The sequence below is a fragment of the Crocuta crocuta genome, unplaced genomic scaffold, assembly GCF_008692635.1.
Source record: "Crocuta crocuta isolate KB4526 unplaced genomic scaffold, BGI_CrCroc_1.0 scaffold10, whole genome shotgun sequence".
Classification (NCBI taxonomy): domain Eukaryota; kingdom Metazoa; phylum Chordata; class Mammalia; order Carnivora; family Hyaenidae; genus Crocuta; species Crocuta crocuta.
Window position 1 is genome coordinate 5,823,560 of NW_027527551.1, and position 17,678 is coordinate 5,841,237.

The 17,678-nt window shown below is 39.1% G+C and overlaps 1 protein-coding gene across 1 annotated transcript in view; it reads left to right on the forward strand.

The window, feature by feature from the left end:
* Positions 1–17,678, forward strand: part of DAAM1 (dishevelled associated activator of morphogenesis 1) — a 173,547-nt gene that overhangs the window by 73,412 nt on the left and 82,457 nt on the right. The gene's annotated exons all lie outside the window — the stretch shown is intronic.

A 17,678-nucleotide genomic window follows, 5' to 3' on the forward strand; every position in this document is an offset into this window, starting at 1 on the left:
TAGGGGTGCGTGGGTGGCTTAGCAAGTGGAGCGTCTGACTTTGGCTCAGATCTTGATCTCACAGTTTGTGGGTTCGAGCCCCGCATTGGGCTTGCTGCTGTCCGCCTGGAGCCTGCTTTGGATCTTCTGTCCCATTCTTTCTCTGTCTCTCTCCCGCTCCAACATGTGTTCTCTCTCTCCCTTTCTCTCTCTCTCAAAAATAAAAATAAAACATTAAAAAAAATTTTTAAGCTGTTTTTTGGCTCCTGGAGAACTGAGTAACTTGGGAATTTTTTAAAACTATTTAATTAATTTATTTTTGTGAGTTGTCACACAGAAATAGTCTCTATGCTAACAATTTTAATCGATTTGATGTATTTTAAGAAACATTCAGTTGAGAATTTGTGTAATCTCTGCTAACTATATATTTTATGCTTTTCGAACATCAATTCTTTCTTTCCTGTATTACCTCCTCCACCTCCTCTCCCTACTTCTGCTTTGTCCTTTGCTTCAGCCACAAATTGTGAGCATAACCAGCCTGAGAGTCAACACCATAAAATAAGATTCAGCTGTGATCTTAGATTGTTTTTGCCAACCTATTCAAAGACCCCTAGGCATCAGGACAGCTAAGTTGTCCTTATTCAAATAACTTTTTCAGCTCAATGTTAGCAAATAGAAGATTTGCTTTGGGATGAACAGAAGAATGTGTCATTAATCGGTCCGTTCTTTCAGGGTGTTCACGTGTGATAGGTGGCTGCTCTGTGCCCTGAGGTCATTGGTGAACAAAGTGGCCGTAGTTCTTAATGCATTTGGGGGGCTGAAGGTCTAGCAGGGAAACGGGCAACTGCACCCACAATCTTAATCAGTGCGCCCCAGGATTATGAGGGGCTCCTCCAGCAGTATATATTGTTGGGGAAGAATGTTCATCCCCCTTTTTCCACAAGGAGGGAGTCCCACTCACAGGTTCCGTGTCTATAATAAACGTAGCTCATTTGCCCAGTAATCCCTAGCTTCTCTTCCAAGTCCTCATGGGAATATGCATAGCTCAGTCCCTCACTCTCTGTCGATTTCTCTGCAAATCAACCTGCTTTCAGGAAGCACACTTGTCACCTTCAGTACTATAAATTTCCTAGCAGCGAGCCCCCCAGCGGAGTTCTGCAGTTGTCCAGCTGACCCTGTCACTGGTGGGTGAGTGTCTAATTCAGCCTTGAAATCTCAGCAAGGCTACTTGTCTGCAGATGAAAATTGAGTTCTCCAGCTCAGCTTACGTGTGTGAGAAAGAAGGTACATGTTTTGATTTCTGTTTGCTTGACTCCTTAGCTTAGCTGTCAAGTTAATAACAAACTTGCTAGATTCCAAACCCCACAGTTTCCTAACCTAGTGTGGAAGGATCTTGGAAGGCTTTGTGGGAGAGGTTTCATTTAATATAAGACGTGAAAATCAAGTAGGAATATCCGGGCAAAGAGGAGAGATGGGTGTTACAGACTGTGAGAACAGCATTTGTAGGGGGCCAGGAGGTGAGAGAAAGTGGGGAAGGCTCAAGGGACAGAAAGCTCAGTGTAGATGGAACATGAAATAGGAGGCTGGGAGGACTGGGGCTTCTGAGAAGCGCTTCTGGAAAAGGGGATGCGGACGGTTGTATTATTGATTTAATTCTATATTTCAGATTCTCATTTGAATGAAAGGAAGGTGCCTCTGCTTTCTTGCAGGTTTTCCCAGCAAACCAAATACAATGAAACCTTGGTTTGAGAACATAATTCATTCCAGAAACATGTTTGTAATCTGCAGCATTTGAATATCAAAGCAAATTTCCCCATAAGGAATCATGGGAACTCAGATGATTCATTCCACAACCCAAAAATATTCATATAAAAATGATTACAATGCTATAATATAATAAGAAAATAATGAAGAAAATACAAAATATGAGGAAAAATAAACAGATTAACCTGCGCTTACTTTTGAAAACCTTCGTGGTTGTGTGACGGAGACAAGAGAGGAGGGTTATTGTGTAGAACGACTTTCACTATCACTAACGGAATCACTGCTATCTGTTGGCTCAATGGAATCTTTTTCTACATGGGGGCCATGTATATACACTCATACGGATATTGACTATAGTACAGTATTAATTCTTGTCGTATACTGTATTTAGTATAACTGGCAATAAGGCAGCAGAGGAAAGGGTCTATATCTGCAGGCAGCCTGACCTAGAATGAAGCAAAGCATTCCTAAGCTTATTCTTGTATAGAAAAGCAAGGGACTGTCCATAGGTGCTTCGAAGTGACAAAAAAATGCACTAGTGCTGGTTGTGGATGGACACCTTCCAATGTTCTGAAAAATCATTGATTTCTGCTAAACACCTCAGCCTGAGACCACGCATCTGAGAATGGGTGACAATCAACCATAATCCCGCAGCAAGCAAGAGAGAGAGTGAGAGAGAAAGCGAGAGAGAGAACCATTGGCTCAGTTGTGATCATGTGGTTTTCTGCATCACATACTACTCATATTGCAGGACATCGCTCATTTATCAAGTTAAAATTTATTAGAAAGGTTTGCTTGTCTTGCAAAACACTCGTAGAACAGGTTACTCACAATCCCAGGTTTTACTGCATATGAAAGTACAGCAAAATATATTACTATCTGATTATATTTACAAAAATGACCATTGTTCTTTGCAGTCTCTGTGAGGTGTTGGTAAGTTTAGCGAAAGGTTTCAAGTCTTGAATAGATTCTGAGTATGTTTTCATTTGAGTACACTTTTTGAGGTGAGATGCTCTTACTCCAACACATATCTCCACACTCAGAGTACTTTAATTTTGAAATGAAAAGGAAAGAGAGAATTACTAGGAGCTCCCTTCCCCCTTTCCGCCCTTCTACCCAGTGCATAGACTCCTGCATCTCCCTGGAATTGATGGGCTGAGTGTTCCTTGCAGAATATTCCACAGCAACAGTGATATTGGAATTGGGATCTCCTAATTAGTTCCCTCAACTCTCTTGCCTTGTGAAATGTGCAGAATATCCAACTGCTTTACCTGGGTGAGATTCTAGGTGAGAAACCAGGTATGAGACAAGGCCGGCTATTATTTTTGAAGTGTTTTTGCACCAAGTCTCCATTCTTTGAGTACACATTGTTTTGTGTATTTGGAATCAGTTTCATAGACTGATTGGAGGAAAGCTTTCTTTTCTAATACAGCACATCACTATGAATTTATGGCTAGTTGGAAATAATATGCAGTATGGACCCACGTTTTCCTAAATCTGAAATGACCAATTACATTTTATACTGTTTTCTGCTTAATCTGTTTTCTTTTGAATTCACTGCTTTAGTCTTCCATTTATTTGGCCAGTGGGGGGTCTAATGTTTTAGGATTATATACTATAGAGTGTTGTGCCTTCCAGGAAATGTAGCATATTTTAAAGAAACTTATTAAGAAAATCATTATTGATCATAGAACTACCATTTATATTATTATTATTATTTTTTTTAATATTTTATTTATTTCTAGGAGACAGAGAGAGAGAGAGAGACAACGTGAGCAGGGGAGGGTCAGAGAGAGAGGGAGTCACAGACTGAAACAGGCTCCAGGCTCTGAGCTGGCAGTCAGCACAGAGCCCGACGCGGGGCTCGAACCCACGAACCGCGAGATCGTGACCTAAGCGAAAGTCGGACGCTTAACCGACTAAGCCACCCAGGCGCCCCAGAACTACCATTTATATTATGACGATTGCCAGTGAAAATGAAATCTCAGTGGGGAAGGTGATGATGATGAATACCAGTTGATGGGATTTGTATCCTCATAAATGTAATTATATTAATCACTGTAGGTCAGTTTTATTATTATTAATTACTAAGGACATTAGTAGCCAGCATAGGATATGAGAAATAAATAGCAGGAATGAGAGAATTTAGTTGATGTATCAGAGTCAGATGAATTCACGGTCAAGGTAAGCTATGACAAGTGAATTCACCTGGGAATCTGCATCAGTAATCTCTTCATTTTTCAATATATTCTGAAGTCACTTTGGTATGAAAGGAGCTACAGGAATCCAAATTTGTCTTACAGACTAGCAGTATACAGATTTTGTTCTTCCCCTAGCTCTGTGAATTGTTACCCATCTCCCACAGGCTGCCAACATAATTTCTATTATTACTAGGACTGTCTTAAGCTCTTTTTAGTAAAAATTCTTCCATTATCACTACAATTGATGAAAAGTTTCAACCGTTTTTATTTCTTTGTTTTTAAAACTCACCTTTTACACTAAAGACCATGACTAAAAATAGAAAGTTTCTTACAGGGGGTGCATGGGTAGCTCAGTTGGTTAAGCATCTGACTTCAGCTCAGGCCATGATCTTATGGTTCATGGTCTGAGCCTGCATTGGGCTCTGTGCTGACAGCTCAGAGCCTGAAGCCTGCTTCAGATTTTGTCTCCCTCTCTATCTGCCCCTCCCTGGCTCACTCTGTCTCTCTCTCTCTCAAAAATAAGTAAACATTAATTTTTTTTTTTTTTTTTAAAAAAGAAAGTTTCTTATAGGAACTATTTAGTTCCCTGTCTCCAAAAAGGAAAAAAAAATTGGGTAACAACTTTTTAAATTTTAACCTGATTGAAGAAAAAGACCTTGGTTGTATGGAGTTATAGTTTAAATTTCTTGTTTCTTCGAGTCTAGAGGATTGCTCAGTAATTAAGCAGAGAAAATCAGACTGTATAAAGAATTCAAAGAAATGTCTAGAATAGTCTCAATGTGTTCAGTTGTCTGGAAGCCAAAAAACAGAATCCAGTGAAAGAATTAATATTAAAATATTAATATTTAATTAATATTAAAATATTCTGTTTCCATGAGNAAGACGTCAAAGAAATGTCTAGAATAGTCTCAATGTGTTCAGTTGTCTGGAAGCCAAAAAACAGAATCCAGTGAAAGAATTAATATTAAAATATTAATATTTAATTAATATTAAAATATTCTGTTTCCATGAGGTTAAAATTCTTTTCTTTTGACAAACCTGTAAAGGTCAAAAGAGAAAATTCTGTATAACTAAAGGACATCAGTAGTTGACAATGAACTAAAAAAAAAAAAAAAAATATTGACTACATCTTCCCCTGACTCTGTAGCATTTTTTGCGTACATCAACTTGATGAGTTTATATGTTTGGAACAGGTATGAAAATATGCAGTACATCACAGAGGGAAGTGGAAATGTAGATATGGGCTTAAATGTGTTCAGTGCTAAAATTCTCACATAGTTGATATGAATTGCTATCAATATGCTCAATTTAAAAATGACAAAAAATGGGGGAGCCTGGATGGCTCAGTCTCGGTTAAGCATCCGACTTCAGCTCATGTCATGATCTCATTGTTTGTATCTTGTTGTTCATGGGTTCAAGCCCCGTTTTGGGCTCTGTGCTGATAGCTCAGAGTCTGGAGCCTACCTCGGATACCCCCCTCTCCTGCTTGCAGTCTGTTACTCTTAAAAATAAATGAACATTAAAGAAGAAATTTAAAAAAGACAAAAATGATCCCAAACCTAGAACTTCATAAACAAATTATTTTGGCCCTGAGAACAACTGATGATTTGTGACACAGAGTGATGTTAACATAGGTGGCTTTGCTTGCTTATCTGTGTTATACTTGTGAACAGAACATTATATTCTAAGAACTAAAGTAGGATTGGTAGTAGATCTTTGTCCCAGTTGACAGTCTCTATTTCTTTGTACTGCTTTGTGGCCCTGTCCGCTTAGAGGTAGTAAGATGGTCACTATGGTTTCTTAAATTTCCTTCTTGTCTTCTGATTTACTAAACAAATCCAGTAAAGCTTAAGGTAAAACCACAAAACCATTTTGCTCCTTCTAGTCCTAAATTTCTATTTTGTCTCACCAAGATCATTCCAAATGTCCTTTCCTATAGGCTATTAGGTTTAGTTTTTTGACTCCATGTTAAGATACTCTGTTATGAATCAGTACACTTATTTATGGGTGCTTCTCAATTTATTTACTTATTTTTAAAGTTTATTTATTTTGAGAGAGAGAGAGAGAGAGAGAAGGGAAGGGGCAGAGAGAGGGAGAGAGATAATCCCAAGCAGGCTCCATGCTTTCAGCACAGAGCCCATTGTGGGGCTCGATCCCATGAACCTGACTGATCATGACCCGAGTCGAAATCAAGTCAGATGCTTAACTGACTGAGCCACCCAGGCACCCCTATGGGTGCTTCTAAATTTAGATTACAGGGATTGAAATGGGAGAGTGCAGAAAGATGGAGGAAAGAAACATGAAAACTTTTTATTTTTTAAATACAAATAATGCAAAGCCATGCCTGAACTAATGTTAGTGAGAAAATGGTTATGAGTCCCCTTGGCCTTGATGATTTTCATTACTATGAATTCTAAAGAGACTCTGAGCATTATATACCTACTTAGCTTTTGACTATAATTTAAAATATGATTATTTAACTTAATCCTCAGGCTACCATGTGCAAATTACAAAAAGTCAACATACTGTGCTGGCTTGCCAACTCTCTACATGTCCCCAAATAAATCAATATGGGTTTTAAAGGACTGGGGAAATAATTCCATCTCCATAAGTTATGTGGTTTAGGTAAGCTTTCAAGTGTAATTTTGAAAATGTGTTTCAGTAATGGCTAGAACAATTTGGTAGTTTGTATAAATAACTGCACAGGAGAATATATATTGTTGCATTGGGAATCATCTAAACATCATTTGCTCAAATAGAACATATGTCACATGGCCTCTGAGAGGTAAATGCACAAAATGTGGATGGTGTATTTCAGTTCTGACTGTCCTCGGTAATTTTATCCGTTGTACTTGGAATCCTCCCTTCCTCCGCCTTCAATTCGCAGAATTACTGAGGAATTTCAGGCTGTTTCTTGATGCATGTTATAGGGGCTCATTACCAGTTATATCTTTTAGTTACGATTTTTTGGCTTATAGGTGAAGAACTATATCTATATGTATTTTTTTAAGATCCCTGAAAATGCAGCATTTTTCCCTCTCCTGTCCAATTTTAAGTGAATCCACTGGAAACATCCTACAGTTGCTGTTTATTTGATTACACAATGGGATATTTAAAAACTAAACTAAACCAAATGAAAGCTCACTTAGAATGTATATACAGGTTGTTTTCAGGAAAGATGGGTATATTTTGCATGTATAAGAAAAAGTCATCAGGTCTTTTGCCATCTTTTAAACAATTAGATGGTTTGAGATTATTCCCATATGGACACTCATTATGTTAAGTCCTCTATGGATAGACACCTTTGCACTTTCAGAGAGCAGAATGACACACAGGCATTGTATCTGTTTTTTTTTTTTTTTTAAATCCTCAAGACCTCCAGAGCCTAGAGCAGGGTGTGGCCCAGAGAGGGTGCTCACAAATGCTTGTGATCCAAATGTGTAATTACTGAAGGTTAATATTTGAGATGCTCAGTAACTATTCATGCATATATGCATGAATTAATGACTGCTGAATCCTCCAGCAGTTGGGTATGAATTCTGAATTATTCTCAAAGTAGTAGTATGGATTCAGGCTGCTCCCTGCACCCTTCCTGTCCCCCATCCACCTCCTGTCATTCTCTTTACTCATCTCGTTCATTTGGATGTCAGTTACTCTGGGATCATGAAAGTGGCTGGCATCAATTGTAGCAGATTGAAAGGATAAGTTGATAGAGTTTAAAAATTATTTTTTGTCCTAAACAGACTGTACCATATATGACATGGTAAAACACATAGCTGCAATGTGGGAAGAGAGCTATTGTGCTAATAACAGTGTCAGCTGAGCTGCCTAAAAGTCTCTCAAGGGCATGCTGAGCAGGTATAGAAGGGGCCTGGGCTGCCAAGAGTAGTGCAAGTATCATTGAGGGAGGGACACATGTGAACTTGGTTTCACGGTTGCCCACAGGGCCTTAGGGTGCCTTTCTAGAGACAAAGCCCCTCCATTCGGTGAAGGAAAATACGGTTAAGAAATTCTCCCAATTAAGTCATGTCAACAGAAGTGTCACATTATAGGTGTAAAAACTGGATTTGGGTGGCTGGGTGGATACTAGGAGATGATTGTGACATATATTTAGAACAGAGTTATTTATTGTAGATTCTTGGAAAACTGGTGATGTATACTAAATAAAAATTAACATTGCTCTAATGAGTTTCTGGTTGAAATAACACAAAGAAGCTATATAAGAAGCCCCAGGGTTAGCGGCAGATTTTTTTCTAGCAAACTAGATGTAGTTTGCATTGTCTACTGTTAAAGAAAGGAAAGGAAATAGTATGAAACACTTAATCATTGGTAGTAAGAAGCTAAAAATTATTTCTATTAGTCAGCCTTTGCTTGTGGGATCTCACTTCTTATTTTTATATATCGAATGAAAACATGTCTGTCAGACACAGAGAACATTACTGTGTAGGTGGTGGTGAGTCATATTGTGGTATTTTGTGTAATGACTAACAGTGTTGGCAGAAATCTTACTGGCTGAAAACCTTCAAGGGTTTATTCTCTGTGTGTACACATCCATTTTGGGATTTAAAGCACTCCGTTGTTTTCCATTTATGTTTTTCTTGACTGATTAGGAGCAGGTAATAAGTCACTGAATGTACTTCTATTTTTTTTTTTTTTTTGGAGAAATCTACAAAATCCTTTTACTTTTTATTTACTTATTTTTAATATAATTTATTGTCAAATTGGCTAATACACAGTGTGTACAGTTCGCTCTTGGATTGGGGGGTAGATTACTGTGGTTCATTGCTTACATACAACACCCAGTGCTTATCCCAACAAGTGCCCTCCTCAATGCCCATTACCCATTTTCCCCTCTCCCCCATTCCTCCCTTAACCCTCAGTTTGTTCTCTGTATTTTAGAGTCTCTTATGGTTTGCCTCCTTCCCTTTCTGTTTGTTAACTATTTTTTTTTTCCTTTCCCTCCCCCCTTGGTCTTCTGTTAAGTTTCTCAAGTTTCACATATGAGTGAAAACATATCTGTCTTTCTCTGACTGATTTATTTCACTCAGCATAATACCTTCCAGTTCCATCCATGTCGCTGCAAATGGCAGGATTTCATTCTTTCTCATTGCCAGATAGTATTCCACTGTATATATAAATCACATCTTCTTTATTCATTCATCAGCTGATGGACATTTTGGCTCTTTCTATGATTTGGCTATTGTTGAAAGTGTTGTTGAAACATTGGGGTACACGTGCCCCTATGAATCAGCACTCCTGTATCCTTTGGATAAATTCCTAGTAGTGCTCTTGCTGAGGTGTAGGGTAGTTCTATTTTTTATTTTTTGAGGAACCTCCACACTGTTTTCCAGAGTGGCTGTACCAGTTTGCATTCCTACCAAGAGTACTTCTATTTAAACTGACAAATATGGTTTCTAACTTTCAGATTTCAAACCACCACTGTGAAAGTAGAATACTGTTTCTTAAGGTCATTGTAGTTAAATTTTAAGAGTTGAATTGGCAGTCTGTGATCTATGGATGTGATGGTCACTTGCTGTGGTGTTAAATGATCATAAATTTGATGAAATAGCTCAGCCTAGTAGTACATTTTCTCCATACATGTGTAAAACTGTAATTTAGCCTTTTCCCCAAGATGCACTTATCACCACGTCATATGACCCTAAGGCCTAGTCACTTGTCTCTCCGAGTGTCTGACTTATTTCTGGTTGAGTTACGGGATGGAAGGAGAGGGTTAAATTCAGAAAAGGCACCACTAGCATAAGGTGTGTGTGAGGTGAACCTGAGGATTGCTGTTTATGGGGCATGTGGGAAACCCTTTGGTGGGTGGGGTGAGGGTGGGTGAGTTGGGCCTGCATGCTGTGGGCAAATATCTGAAGTATGTAATTTGAAAGAGAAAAGTTAGCTTTGTCTGAGTTATGGTTAGAAATTCTATGAGGTGGGACGCCTGGGTGGCTCAGTCAGTAAAGGCTCCGACTTCTGCTCAGGTCATGATCTCACAGTTCGTGGGTTCAAGCCTTGGGTTGGGCTCTGTGTTGACGTCTAGCTCAGAGCCTGGGGCCTGTCGTTGGATGTCTCCCTCCCTCTCTGACCCTCACCTGCTCATGCTGTCTCTATCTTTCTCTCAAAAATAAATAAAACATTAAAAAAATGTTTTTAAAAAAGAAAGAAATTCTATGAGGTCTGTACATTGAGTCAGATGGTGAGTCACCTTGTCAAGGACCATTAAAAAAACAAAACCAAACACACACACAAAGCAGTAAGTTGATTGGTAGCATGATCCTGGAGACCTATCTTCTCATTTTTTAATTCTCCCTTCTCCACATCATTAATTGCCTGTCCTTCTACCTCTATGTGAATCTATATTAGTATGTACTTAAAGAGTTAACCCATTAGAAATAGAAACCCAGATTTCCCTTATTAGAGAGTTCTCTGGTTAGCTGGGAACTTACTTGTTGGCTTACTGAAATCTATTGATTTGGTGGATTTTCAAAGAATAAATGCTTTCAATACTGTTTTGGAGGTTTTATAAATCCATATTTTAGTTTAGCTAAATCTCTGAAAAAGCTCTTTCAACTCATTCAAGACCCTTATTGTATATTATTTCAAAATTCCTTCCCTTGCTTTATCTAGAAAATCAATCCATTTCCTTAGATTTATTTGTACTGTGCCAATTGTTTTGTGATTTATGTAGATTTCTCAATAGTGTTGCCCACTTATGTAGAGTGTAGGACTGGTGAGATTTCTTTGTACAGAAACTTTTAGAAGTGGGTCTTAATAATATGCTTTGTTAGGGAACTTTAGTTCCCACAGCTGGGTTTCCCTCAGAGGTCTTTTCTGCTTAACAATATATAATATTTATATATATAATTTATACCTTTTTCCCAAGATACTATATTTAATACATATAAAGATATTAAAAACAAAATTAAAATCTTCTCTAAGAAGAAAAGCTTATAGGGTTTTGTTTGCTGGTTTTAGTTTTCAAGAAGCTTGAGCACTGTGGGGAGAGGCCTGATGCTTGGTGGAAATGTTTCTTCTTTTCTCACTGGCCAAATTATTTTCCTTCAGTTAACTGAAAACTCTGTCCAACAAAGAGTAATACGAAAGAAAATTCGGTGGCCATTGAAAGTGCTGGGCCATCAGAGTCCAAGGAGTTGGAGTAGGAATGAAGTTCATTCTGTTTGTCTCGGCATTAGTTGCAAAACAGTTGTTTTGGGGAAAACAGTATCTGACTTAGCATAATTGCAACAAAACAAAAGCAGTAAGGTGATCTAGGAGCATCTGGGACGCTCCCTGGAACTGGGCTAATTACATTTATTAATCTTAGTGGAAAACGGGCTTATGAATTCACAGAGGCCAAGAGGAGCAAGTACTCTATAGCACCACCAGTAGGGAACATTGGGGGAAAAAAACCCCAAAATTGAAAAAGGTTCTTGAAGCTTTATCGTTACATTTAACATACCATTTAATTTAATATTAAGGGAACTTAGGGGAAATACTATCTTTTGGTCTAAATGGAATGCATATTAATAGAATCTGTGTAATTCTCGAGGAAAGAATAAAGATATTTCATAGGAGTGATCCTTGGTCTCAAAAGTTGTGTCTGAAATTCCAACAGTTTCCAGAGTGAGTTGCTTATCATAAAGGAGGACACACTTTTCCTTCGCTTCACATTTCTTTCCAATCCGTTTCTCTCCTAAACCAACTCCTTCGTTTATCTAATATTCAATCAGAAACTTCTTTCCTTCCAGTGTATACAGGCTATATTTACTCTGAACTTTTAATTTTCCTCTGGGCTCCAACAACCAAGCTCAATTTTGTTGTTGTTTAGCAGCTTAGATGTAATTTACATGTGATGGAATTCACCTTTTGTAAGTGTACATAGAGTTTCAGTGAGTTTTAGTAAATGTATACAGCTGTGCAGTTATGGCTACACTCCTGCTCCAGAACATTCCTACCACCCTGCCTGTCTGCAGTCAGCCCCTGCTCCGCCCTCTACCCCCAGACAGCCACCAATCTGCTCTCTGCCCCCTAAATGTACATTTTCTACAAATCTCATGTAAAGAAATACTGTCTGAGATATAGTGATCCAAATTCTTTTGTTTTCCATGATTGCCTCTGTTGGTCTTTGAATTAAGTATAAAAATGAAAAATCTCTGTAATCTGTAATATTGCTCTGAAGTAATGGCAGAGCTTGAAGGGCCTAATATGTCAAGATGATTTTCCAATTAGTTTGCATTCCATTCTTTTTCCTTCTTCCATCAACTGTGACTTAATTCCCATCCTTGCCCAGCACTATATCTAAATGAGTACAAGTAGCTGGGAAAGAGAGAAGGCAAAAGCCATTCAGCATTTTATATCTGAAGAAGGACCCTAGGAATCGGGTCTAGGAGATAAGGAGTAAGATTCGAACAGAAGCTAAAACTGCAACTAGGCAGTTTCCATGAGAAACCACAGAATGGGTCTGACCTGAAAGTTGCAAAGATTTCTCAGAGAAGACAAAAAGCACTACCTCTAAAAGAAAAAGATATTAGTCAATTAGACATCATTAAAATGAAGACACCTAGTAATCAAAATAGATTGTTAACAAAGTAAAAAGGCAAGCTACAGGCTAGGAGAAATAGTCTCTTTATACCTGGAACAAAGGAGCTGTTTCCAAAATCTGTAAAGAATGTCTTTAACTCATTAATAGGAGAGACAACTCAAAATTGGGCAAAAGATTTGGATCCTTCACAAAAGAACACATAAGAATGGCCATGTGAAATGGTATGTTCACATCCATTATTAGGGAAATGCAAAATAGAACTGCTCTGAGATAACTCTTCACATAACCTAGATGCTTAACATTGTGAAAACATACACCAAATTGTTTTGGTGAAAATATGGAGTAACTAGAATTGTCCTATGTTGCTAATGAGAGGGTAACATGATACAATCAGTTTTTCAAATGTAGAGTGCTACAACCACTTCAGTGTATACTGTTGCCAGACTGAAAATTGTATTCTTAAGATCTGTACATTTCACCATATGTACATTTTACCCACCAGAAAAGGGGGGAGGGGTTAATCTTTGAAATACATTGAGCATTACTATATCCTATAATAGCCCCTTCCCTTCCTCCTTCCTTCTCTTCCTCCAAGCTTCCTCAGCTTCCCTCACATTACTTTTTTGGGGGTGGTGGGGTGGAGAACCCAGCTATGTCAGGTATTGTTTTGGGAACAATAATTACTAAATTAATAGCAAAGATGAATAGAACAAATTCAGTTCCTGTCCTCTGGGAATGAGTCCAGAATGGGAGTCAGACATGCCAATAACATAACAGTAGCAATGTGATGAATGCTGTAAGGACAGGTGAAAATAGACGAGCTGCCCTTTCCAGGAAAGTGAGGGTGGGCTATCTGGAGGGGAATAGTTGACACCTTATAAAAGCTTAGATGAATAGGACTGCTCCTTAGAAATGGTGAGAAGGGCTCTCTGGGAAAAAAAAAAAAAAAGGAATGGCATAGGCAAAACTTTCAGAAGTGGGCAACTTGTGATCAGATCTGCTGAAAAGTGGCAGGTGGTGGTGGAGGAGGAGGAGGAGGAGGAAGAGGAAGAGAAGGAGAGGACACAAGTCAGTATATCACAGAGGGCCTCTACCTACCTCCTGAGGAATTTTGGACTTGATCCTGAAAAGAAAGGGAACCATTGAAGCTTTCTATCATCTTTGTCTTCCTAACTAGATTCTTAAATTCCATGAAATCAGGGTCTGTTATTCATCTTTGTATTCTTTCTAATGTCTGGCCATGGTCCTGGAACGGGTAGGACAGCGAGTGTTGATTGATCTCTAAGGCTGTAATAGTCTTGTAAGAGTTTCACATGCTTGGTTCAGCCATATTATTAAAATGGAATGAGTCAGAGCAGAGATACTTTTGGAATGGAAGGGTGGGGGTCTTATTACACTCTGGACATTGTGCTTAGGCACTCCCAGTCATTACCTAATTTAATCTATGTCATTCTTACTCAGAATCTGCCAATGACCTTTGGTTGCTCTTAAGAGAAAGACCCGAGTTCATAGTGTCCTTAAAGGCTACTATTCACTGTCTCCTGTGCTTTTTACCTATTTGTTCTTATTCATCAGATCTTTCACCTCACTTCCTTGGGACAGCCCTTCACAGCTCTACCTTTCTGCACGAGTGGACTGTCAGATCTCAGCATCCTGTGCAATCATACTTCAGTTCATGTGATCATTTGATTTCCCTTCTCCCTTAAGAATATGAGCTCTGTGATACTTTTTTGTTACTTGACCTAGCATAATGCCTGGCATTTAAGAAACCCTGAAAACAAGTTGTTGGCTGCATGAATGAATCCGTAAGAGGACCCTCTCAGATATAGATTGTTGTTCTCATTTTCCAGGTGAAGAAACTGAAGTTTAGAGGTTAAGTCACTTGTCCAAGGTTGCATGACCCATAGGGCCAGGCCTGGAGCTCGGGGGCGTCTGATAGCAACATCTTCCTCTCTCTGCTGACAGACGTTTAGTAGGCTGTGAGTGCAGCGGATGGATACATTTTCACATTTGCATCAGTGCCATGATTTTACCTACCTGTTGAATGATCAACAGAATGTACAGTCTAGTGGTTAGGAACGTGGGCTCCGTACGTAGACTTAAGTTCCTTCTCCACCCTTTTCTAGCTTGGTTACCTTCAGCAAGCTATTTAATTTTTCTGTGATTCCATTTCCTGGAAAATGGGGGAACAGTACCCATTTTATAGGGTTGTTGTGAAAATTAAATTAATTCACAGAAAACAGCACTACTAAGCACACAGAATGTGCTCAATAATTGTTAGCTGTTACTGTTACTAGTATTTATTTCTTCCCTGTTTTTTTTTCTTTAATCCAAAATTATATCCAGAGACCCTAAGCAGTTCATTTTTTATTTTATGGAAATTGTCTTCTTGCGTAAAACCGTCTGCTTCTAAGTCCAATGCAACTGTGTTCTCTCAAGTCAGAATTGGTCATTTGTGTGTCTCAAAACCATGGAAGCATTTTTCTACCTCTAACAGCAAAATATAGTAATATGAATACTCTTTGCTGTGAATCTGTAGGTTTTAGGACTCATGTGTTTCTTCACATCTCTGCTCAGTTGGCAAAAACACAGTGCCGTAGTGTAGTAAAGGATGCAATGTGAGGAGTGCTGTTTTCTCTCACAGATCACAAACCTTCTCCCCAAGCTAGGCACCATATTATCCACCTGTTTGGATAACCGACCTGACCACCCCCTATATCTCCCCCCGTCTCCCGGCCCAAAACCCGTGAACATTGTAAAGTGCTTGATGTCACTATTTTCCCCATTCATCAACAGGTGAGAGCAGATATGACTTATAGGAAACTAAACAAGGAAGAAAGTAAGAAAAATACTCACTTCACATATGAGTTGCATGCCAAAATTTTAACATTTTTAGCATGTTTCCTCATAATGGAATTTGCTGTAAATACCTTTTGTTCCTTCCCTGGTTGTTCATTGCTAAAATTCTTAACTAGTTTCTTGTGGTTAGGGTATAATAGTATGTGGGTGTGTATTTAAGTGACCAAACTGTTTACCTTGCTCTTAAAAGAAAATAGCACCTGATTTGTGTTTAAATGACAAGAGAAATAACAATACTGTGGCAACTCACCCCACCTCCCCCCGCCATGCCAAGCATTATTCCATATTTAGCTGATATTTCTAATCTTCATAATAGCCCTGCAGGAGAAATGATAGGCCCATCCTGGAGATGAGGAAGTAGAGCTTAATGAGATTAAGAACTTCCCCCAGGAAGCTAGTACTACTGTGTCCAGGTATCGAGCCCAGAGTGCTAGACCCTGGAGGTGTAGGGTTCACAGAACCAGGCAGAAGGGATAACCAGAAGCAAGCCTGGCAAAGTCAGTTGGGGGTTATAAGCGGAAGACCTCGAAGGTGAGCTGAGGAATATGTAATTAATTTTGTAGGCATGTGGAACTAATGAAGTTTTTTGAACTGGGAGCTCAAGACAGCACAGGAGCTCTCTTTTTAAGGCAGTGGTTTAAAAATGTGGTCCCTGGGCCAGCAGCATCAGCACCACAGGGAAACTTTTTAGACATTCACATTTTCACACTTTCTCCTACCGCCTCAGTCCCTACCACTGAGTGACCAAGGATTTAAGGAGTCCTCCAGGTGATTCTGATGGTCTCTCAGGCTTAAGTACCACTGCTTTAATGAATTCTGGATGTGCCATTGGAAGGATTGGAAAGACAAGGAGAAGTGGGCAGGTGATTGCCAGGAGCCAAGGGAGCAGTTGTTAGAGTATAAGTTTGGGTGGTTTCATTGGAAATTTTAAAAAAGAAATATTGGGGTACCTGGGTGGCTCAGTCTGTTAAGCATCTGACTCTTGGTTTCATCTCAGGTTGTGATATCTGTTTGTGGGTTGGAGCACCATGTCATCAATTATNCTCTCTCTCAAAGTAAATAAAAAATAAACTTAAAAAATAATGATACTTTTCAAGAAAGAAGTAACAGGGCTTGATGATAAATGGAGGTAGAAGTATGAGATATGAAGCTAGTGTCTACAAGTGGCAGAATTGCAGATAAATACCAATGGCATTCAGACAGGGGATGAGTTTATACTCCTCAGGGATCTAAACCTTATTGTGCCTTAACTTACAGCATCTTTTTATGTGTCTTACACCCACCAGTCTCTCAACTAGATAACTTTCCCTGTGGTGACAAAAATGTACCAGACGTTTGTTCAATGCCTGTAATACAGACCAGGGATGATTGAGTTACTATTAAATGCCAAGAACTTCTCTCTAAGCACTTTATATTTATTATCCTATTGTTGTTATTCATTAGTTATGGATGTTTGTAAATTGCTCCCCCTTAGTGTCCAGTCTAAGCTGCACTCCACTGTAAAATTAATGTTTCCAGACACTGATCTGACAGGCTGAGTCTGGGCTCTGGACTCTGACAGCTGTGGGCTGAAAACCAGCTCCATACAGGTGTGTGGTCTGGAGCACGATCCTTACCCCATCTCCCACCCAAATTTCCCCCAGCTGTATTAGGACAGGCATTGTTATTACAAGGATGTAATAATAAGTGGAACTCCGAGATGTTGTGGGAACTGAGAAAATGCCTGCACCGAATACATGTTAGTGGGGCTTGTGGCAATGAAGATGCCATGCCCTTGCTCACAGCCTTCGTTGGCTCTCCTTCGTCCAGAGAATAAACTTGTTCTGGCATTTAAGACTTTTCATGGGGCATCTCAGTGGCTCAGTTGGTTAAGCATCCAACTGTTAGTTTCTGCTCAGGTCATAATCTCATGTTTCATGAGTTTGAACCCCATATCAGGCTCTGTGCTGACAGTGTGGAGCCTGCTTGGGATTCTCATTCTCTCTCATTTTCTCTCTCTCTCTCTCTCTCTCTCTCTCTCAAAATAAATAAATAGACATTACAAAAAAAAAAAAAAANAGCAAAGATATGAGCCAAAAAAAAAAAAAAAACGATAAAAAAAAAAAAAAAAAGACTCCTCACAAACTGATCACTTCCTACTTCCCAAACCTTCTATGCGATGATTCTTTGCATATTTCTGGTGCTTCAGCCAAGCTGGTTGCTGTCCCCCAAACACACCTAGTCTGTTCTTGCACCCCTGCCTTGGGTGCTGTTTCATTCCTCTCCTTGTCATGTCCAAGTTCTTCACGTCCAGCCTGATACTCAGTGTTGGTGGAGCCACTCCCAGCAAG